Below are 8,691 nucleotides of genomic sequence, written 5' to 3'. Positions count from 1 at the left end.
GGACCTGAGATCTCTCAAAGGTCTATATAATTTGAAGCAATTTTTACTCCCCTACCTCCCCCTCTGCCCCCCCCCCCCCAGATATCAGTGACTTATGGGGCCCACAAAAATACCTTGAGGCTTCATGAGCCCCAAAAGGCATACTTTCTGTGCTGCATGAGTATCCCTTGTCTACGAAAACCTTAATAAATCAATGAGGAACATGAAGGCATATACTATAGTTGCCAGGTGTTGCTTATAGACCTGGCTAGTCTCTCTTATTCTGATGACTGCCCCAACTGTCCCTTTTGGCTATTTTGAAAAACTGGCAGCACTAACACAAATACTAAAGCATGTACATACGCATGTGTACTCACAGGCATGTAGAAAATCTGAACTAGCTGAATTGGTCAAGACATCCTGCTAAGCTCTTGGGAAATTACTGAAGAAGATGTAGTATAAATACTAAGAGAAGGCATTAAGAACTAATGCTGGAATAGATGTAGCAGCACAATTGATCAGATTTGTAACAAGACAGAACCATGGACTGGTCCATGAGGTCACGAAGAGTCGGAGACGACTGAACGAATGAACAACAACAGAACCATAAGAGGGCAAATTTGAATATGGGACTAAGACTTCTATAGTTTTAAGACATTGTCGACGCTAGATCAGAAAGGTGTACAGAAAAGTTCTTTTGGATGGAGCCAATATTTCAGCTGATGCAGCTAACTGCTTGCTGGGAGCAGGAGAGAGTTGTAGTAAATTGCCCAACTGAATTGGCTGATGATGCCATGGGAATATAGCCAAGTGTTCACCAATGGTCTGTATTCCATTGGCCAGAGATTTGGCTCATTGTGTATGTTATGCCAACATCTATGCCATTGCCAATATCTGCAAGGATCTTATAAGGCTTAAGAGCAGTGAAAACTTGACTTACCTGAAAACATGTCACAGGCCAGATGTCCTGTTTTCCCATCAAGTCAAGTTACGCAGAATACATATTTTCCTTGCATTTGGAAATAGGTTGTGTTTCCAGGCAATATACATTTATTCTGGTTCTGAAATTTTGACTGCTGTTGTTTTCTAACTAAAATGTTACAACTCAGCTATTGAATTTTTAAAAGGAGATCAGGCAGTGATATCGGCCCATCCTCTGTTCCGATATCAGCCAGCATACCAATGCCTTAAATCAAGAAATAGCTTTCTAAGATCTACAGAGATACTTGCAGGAACTCCTAATCAAGCAGGAGTCCAAAAGTGGCTGGCGAAAACCAGGAACTTCAATCTATGTCTGATACTAGATGAGATGAGAGACTCCCCCCTGGGTACACAGAAGACTAAGTGACTTGGAAGGTGCTGAACAGACTGTCCTCTGGGACCATGAGGTGCAGAGCCAATCTTCAGAAATGGGGCTATAAAATGGAGTCTGTGGCATGCAAGTGTGGAGAAGAGCAAATCACAGACCACAGAGAAGTCTGATCTGACCATGGTGGTCCATGCCTTAGTTACCTCAAGATTAGACTACTGTAATGCACTCTATGTAGGGCTGCCCTTGAAGACGGTTCGGAAACTACAGCTGGTGCAAAGGTCAGCAGCCAGATTGTTAACTGGAGCAAGTTACAGAGAGTGGTCAACCCTCCTGCTTAAACAGCTCCACTGGTTGCCGATAAGTTTCCGGTGCCAACACAAGGTGCAGGTTATCACTTATAAATCTCTAAACAGTTCAGGACCTGCCTATCTGCGTGACCGCCTCCTCCCTTATGAGCCCACACGGTCCTTAAGATCTTCCACGGATGCTCTTCTCTCACTCCCGCCCCCATCTCAGTCACAGCTGGTGGGGACAAGAGAGAGGGCATTCTCAGTGGTGGCCCCCCATCTCTGGAACTCTCTCCCCAGAGAGATTAGGATGGCACCCTCCCTAGTCACATTCTGTAAGGAATTAAAGACGTGGATGTTTCGTCGTGCTTTCAGTTGACGACTCCTATGACAAATGACCTGCATCATGACTTGAATTGTCATTCAATCTGATGTCCTATACTATATTAACTGATCCTGTTAATTTACTCTGTTTCCATGATATTTCCTATGTCGTTATACATTGTTATCCACCTTACTAAACCACTTATCCTTTAACTAGTTCATATAGTGGTCTTTCCTCCCCCCTTCAAAATTAGTCTGCTGCTATTGTTGTTGTTAGCTATAATTGTTATGTTGTTTTACGGTGTTTTATGTTGTCTTAATTGTTTTTGCTTTGTTTTTAATTGAATTCTGCCTTGGGCTTGGTCCCGATGTAAGCCACCTCGAGTCCCTTCGGGGAGATGGAGGCGGTGTAGAAAATAAAGTTCTTCTTCTTCTACTACTACTACTACTACTACTACTACTACTACTATAATGCAGCCTGAGCCCTGCCGCATGCATAATGGAGGACCTTCTTACAGCGACACCAGAGACACTCCAAGTGGCCAGCTTCTAGTCAAAGGACATTTAATATAATGCCAAGTTTTTAACTTTGTTTGCGTGCTTTAAATACATGATAACTGTACCTTCAATTCACTTGTGACATGACAAATAAATAAATAAATAAATAAATAAAGTTACATTGTATTATCTCTACTAAAAAGCCAGTGGAGCACATTGCTGTTTTCCCTATGCCAGTGGAACCACAACGTTGATTGAAATATAAACCGATTTTACTGATGACACTTTTTCACCATATATTTTCATTGCTCTCTATCCATTCTGTGGCAGCGCCTGTTAAACCAAGTTGGTTAACATGAGGCCCTTCAGAAGGTGCTGGTCGGCAGCTCCCATCTGTTCCATATAGCACAGCCAGTGGCGAGGAATGCTGCAGTTAACTATATCTGATGAATCGCATGTTTTCCCATCCCGATATACAAGATATGACACAAAATGCCCTTGTCAAAGATGTAATTTCAAAAAGTCAAGAACTTTTTCATGTAAGATCCTTTAAAAATGCTTTTAAATCTCATGCCTGTTATTTGTATATGTGAATGCCAAAGGGTGTAAGGCAGAACTAGAAGAGCATCGTTGTACATTTTAGCTCATGTTAAAACATTCTGTTCTAAAACTGGTGACACCAGCAACTCAATGCTGCCACCTGATGTCTGCCAGCACACCTCACGAAAATCACTTCAGAGTTTTAACCTACAATAGGCAGCAACATGTGAGGACTGACCTCACTAAAAAGCTTTAGCTGGTGAGAAAATCCTGCCTTTCCTTAGTTCACTGCTCCATCCTAGATTTGCTCACACTTCATCTGCAATTACTTTATTCCTGACCAGGCAACTGGATGAGAGAAACTGAATCTAATATTTATAATACCAATATTGAAATATGAAACATCTGGTATTGGTGCTAATTTCTGTGATAATCCATTTAAAGACCATTATTTGATGTTGCAGTCATGATGAACGTGCATATCAGAACCAGGCCAAAGGGTTTTAAAGGACAGAGTTGCATATGCCACTTGAAAGGTGGATCTGTAATCTTTCCCCTTCTCCCCTGCACTCTCCCTCCAGTATAATTTCCCTCTAACTCAACAGCACTACATGTTATTTTCCCCCAGATGAACTATAATGCTGTTTCCTTCAATTTTGCAATAAATTTGGTAACCTGAGTGTTGAGTTCCAGCAGCCCAAAGTGCCTTATTCCTGAATCAGCAAATGGCCAAGGACCTCATCATGTGTTCTCCATCAATAAGTTGCCAGTTGTGATGGAGACAGTTGTGGGATTAGAGTTTGGAATTGTACTTGTTGAAAGCAATTGTTAATCACTGGCTTTTTTGAACAAGCCTTTGAAAACGCAGTGTAATGGATGAATATGGTACCCAGGAAAGAATGAACATGGAATGGCTTGACAATGTCTTTGGAAAATGAGCTAATAGCAAGTTACTGGTGTTTTATGCCTTTTATGCTTTTATAAGGTTTTTATAATGTGTGTTAATAGTTTTTAATTGTTTTAATTTGGTTTATGTTCATTGTGGCATCAAATCATGCCAGTGTAAGCTGCCTTGAGTCGTCTTCGGGCTGAGAAAGGCAGCATAGAAATGCAATAAATAAATAATAAATAAATTGTGCCTTGCCATTTAAAAGAAGGTAATTTGCAAATGACAACATTAAGGGGGAATGTTTCCTTTGAAATAATGTAACTTTACATTTGTGCATGCTGTTTGGGATGTGTTCTGGAAACAGAAAAGATTAACAATAACAAAACACTGACAAATAATGCAACTCGTAACTTTGCAAATTACGTGTCTAAACTTGCAAAGTTACGTGTTGCATTATTTGTCAGTGTTTAGCTATTGTTAATCTCTTCTGTTTCCAGAACGCATCCCAAACAGCATAAACAAATGTAATCATGTTAATTATTTCAAACGAAACATTATTGCCCCTAAAGTAATACTTTATAAGGAACGATGTCAATTGTTATAGGTTGGAAAATGAAGGGCATACCCTGTACCAGGTTTGGTCCTGATCCATCAAGCCATGTAGTAGATTTGTAGTGCAAACAAGCCAACAAACATATATACTTTGACTTTTAGGTAGGTTGATAGACAGAATATAGTTTCTAAGCAACACTCCCTGCTGTACATTTCCCATGTACTAGCTCTCCACCTCTTGCCAGATACTCAGTTGCATTGAAAAGTACTTTTTTTGCAGCTTTAAAATTTTGCAAATTGCAATACATCGGTATGCAAAATACAAGGTTTATGTATGCAGTTACTCACTGGGGCATGTCATGTCTTTACTGAGCTGTACCTTGTTTTCTTGTCCCAGCACCATGACCATGTTGCTTGATGTTTAACATACAGCTGTTTGCTCAGTCAGCAATACAACTTTAGACTGCTAGTAAAAGAGAATGGCTCCATCTCCTGGACCCTTGAAATCCCATCAGCTGAACTCAAAAGACTACTCTGAGCTTTACAAAAGCGCCATTCCTCAAGCTTAACCACAAAACTCTGAGGTGAGCCAAATAATGAAACGTGGAAAACAATACATTCATTCTGTTTGGTTATTTTCAGATCTCTTTGGTTAAGCCCTATTGTATTGTGCTATGGTGGATTTTCAAAGGAAGACTCATAACATTCCCATTCCCCCTTGTCTCCTCATAGATATATTGAGAGAAGGGCAAAATACATCAAAGGCCAAAAAGCCTATAAGATTCTTTTTCTGGCTGAAACAGTGGCGTGGGATCATAACACAGACTTGGTGCCTAATTCTGGTCATGATGACAGCAGCATGCAAGAACAAATTCAAACAGTTGGAGACAAATTTACTCAATAAAGACATATGTCAATCAAATAAACTTAAGTCACATGGATTCCCCTGTGGTTGTAGTTGATCCTACAGTGAACTTATGTTGATTTAAGGTGAACCTAGAACAGGATTTTCTTGGTGAGATTTTTTTCACAGGAGATGTGTTATTGCTGAGGTTGAGACAATGTGACTGATTCAGTGGATTTCCATGGCTAAGTGGAAATCCAGTCAGTTGCTCCAAAGTCCTAGTCCACTATTCAAATCACGAAATTCCACTGGCTCTCTGGATTTCACCTAGTCTACCGTAAATATGACCATATATGTCTATGAATCCCAATTGTTTGTATTTCTAATGGAACTTCAAGGCACTAAAATCACATTGAATGGAAAAGTTGTGCCCAAAGACTATATTTGCAACTGAGAACCTTGGGGCCTGGCATTACATGAACAAGGAAGAGAACAGCATAATTTCTGTACCAGATGGCCTACTTAGGACGATCATCCATTAACTCAAAATAAACTCATCCAATTAAAAAGTGGGGCTTCTCAACTCTCTGCTTCATAACCGAGATGAATTTGCACTGGTGTTTACACAGAGCAGGCAGACTACAGAACTCTAAGCCAGTCAGATGCTATGAGCTCTGTTTGACTATCTTAATGACCCAGCTTTATTTGAGGAGCAACATGACTGGGTAATGGAGTTGGTCTTAAAAAAACTATCATAGTGGCAAAATTTCTCTCCCTGTAATGCATGCGTGACATATAGAATAATATCACAATATAACAAAATTAGGCAGTTACTTCAAATAAGCTGGTTTCTCTAGGTTAAACCATTGTTGTCATGTGAATTGTAGCAGATAAATGTGAAAAAGTGTGACTATTTCGTGCTCTACCCAACATTTATCTTCCATTATTTACATTAAAAACTGCTTCTGCTAAAGTAGCCAGCAATATGTCTTCTTGCATTGAAATGCATTGTACCTGATGTTGATTTGCAGTTCCCTTGTGTTCCCTTCGGGAGAGATAAAGTAGGGTAATAATAATAATAATAATAATAATAATAATAATAATAATAGCATTTTCAAAATATTGTCACATACTATATATTATTTATATAAATTTGATGGGAGTTTTGCTTATGTGTACTGCATTACATTCCATCATGAAATCTGTATGACTTAAATTCACTGAGTAATTTTGAGCTGTTTGATTTTGCTTCACATACCACTATCATATTGTAACCACCACAATAGGCATCAGGTCATTGTTATGATTCCAGGAAATTCAGCAACCACCCTGTGAGGCAAGTTAAAAATAACAACTGATCCAATGTCCATTTAATGGATCTATGGGGATTTGAAAGGGATCTGCCCATTCCTAGGCTGACACTCAAGCAACTGTCTCACAGTGGCATAGACATCTTTCCGATTTCTGTTAGCTTTCAGCCTCTCTACCTTTTCTGTCAAGGACCAGCTGTTTGTGACATCAGAGCACAGTGAATAGGTCAATGGCATCCATAAAGGTCATTATACCCCAGCTTGTTAAAACCTTTTTTTTTACATCAAACAATAATAAAAACAACACTGAGAAAGCAGAGGAATTACAGACATGAAATAATCAGGGTCAACTAACACTCCCAACAAAGGATTCCCCCAGGCAGGAAGCAGCCAGGCTTTGTAGCTGCAAGGCTATTCAATGCCAATCAAGGTGGCCAATTGCAATTGCAATACAGGACTTGAACGCAGATACTGAGTGGCAGAGGCCAGAATATCTATGTTTAGACTAAAATTCATAGAATTATCTGTTTGGAATCCTATTCAAATGATGATTGACTAGCTGAGAAATCACAAAGCTCTTTCTATGGAACTGTACTTATTTAACTTTAATGTCTGTGTCACCTTCTCTGCATGCATACCACACCTGCAGCTAGATTTAAAAAAATGTTTTGTGTGTTTTAAAAATGTTTTATCTTAGTATTGGAAGGCAATACAAAAAGTTCTCAAATAAATAACTCTCTCCTGAAAGCCAGTATCATATAAACAGCTCCCCTTGGAAAGCTCTTTAGCGATATTATTCAAAGTATCTTTTAAGTTATCAGCTATTTGTTCTCTATCAAAAGCTGACCAATAATAAAAGTTTTCTGATGCGGCACAGCTAGGTTTATAGGCCTTGTTTCAGCTCCTAATTTCAAAGGAACAATAACACCGCCTAGTGGCCAGCAATGCTATAGTTTTGGTATTCCGCTGTTAGCAAAGCATTCATTATGATTAACAATCACAGGTAGGTACGTATTACTTTCCTTAAAGTTAATTTTAAAAGACCCTTACATATATTGATCACTACTTTAAAGGTAAAGACAGAATCAGAGTTGGAAGAGACCTCTTGGGCCATCCAGTCGAACCCCCTGCCAAGAAGCAAGAAAATTGCACTGGAAGCACCCCAACAGATGGCCATCCAACCTCTGTTTAAATGCCTCCAAAGGAGCCTTCACCACACCTCAGGGCAGAGTTCCACTCTGATCAGCTCTCAGAGTTAGGAAGTTTTTCCTAACGTTCAAGTGGAATCTCCTTTCCTGTAGTTTGAAGCCATTGTTCCACGTCTTAAGTCTCCAGGGCAGCAGAAAACAAGCTTGTTCCCTTCTTTCTATGACTTCCCCTCACATATTACTACATGGCCATCATGTCTCCTCTCAGGCTAAACATAGCTCTTGAGTTTTCTGATTCACAACTTATGGGAAAGGCTGAAGAGGCTGCAGTCACTGTATTGTAACATGAACAGAGGATGAAAATCAGTATGTACGGTACTTTGGGTTTTGGATTATGACTCTGGAGATTGGGTTCAAATCCCCACTCTGCCGTAGAAACCTATTAGGTGACCTTGGGCAACTCATATTCTCTCTGTCTCAGAATAAGGCAATGACAAACCCACTTTGAACAAATATTGCTAAGGAAATACTGTTAAGTCAGAAGGCATAGAACAACAATCACTGTGAGTTCTAGATATGTCAGCATACAATTGCTAAATTATTTACCTAAAGAGGAAGTGAAAGGAGGCGTGTAGTAGAAACTTTCTGAGTCAGATACCTTGATGGAATAATTTACTGAGTTTGGTCCAAAAAATATGTCAACCGCAATCATTCCATACCATTTAGACTAGGAAGAGTGCATCCACACTGCAAAATCACTTGAACTGCCATGGCTCAATGTTCTGGAATCATAGGAGGTGTAGTTTTACAAAACCTTTAGCCCTCCTCTGCCTTCCCCCAAACTACAACTCCCAGGATTCCACAGCACTGAGTCAGGGAAGTTAAAATGGTACCAAACTGCATGAATTCTACTGTAACTGTAACTAATAAATGTACTTCTAAGGGTATGGAGAGAACCACCCAGGCCCAGCATTATGCCTTTAGAGTAATCCAAAGTGTTAAGACAGT

The sequence above is a fragment of the Anolis sagrei genome, chromosome 1 (assembly GCF_037176765.1).
Source record: "Anolis sagrei isolate rAnoSag1 chromosome 1, rAnoSag1.mat, whole genome shotgun sequence".
Taxonomy (NCBI): Eukaryota; Metazoa; Chordata; class Lepidosauria; order Squamata; family Dactyloidae; genus Anolis; species Anolis sagrei.
The sequence above is the reverse complement of the archived record's forward strand: the minus strand, read 5'-3'. Positions refer to the sequence as shown.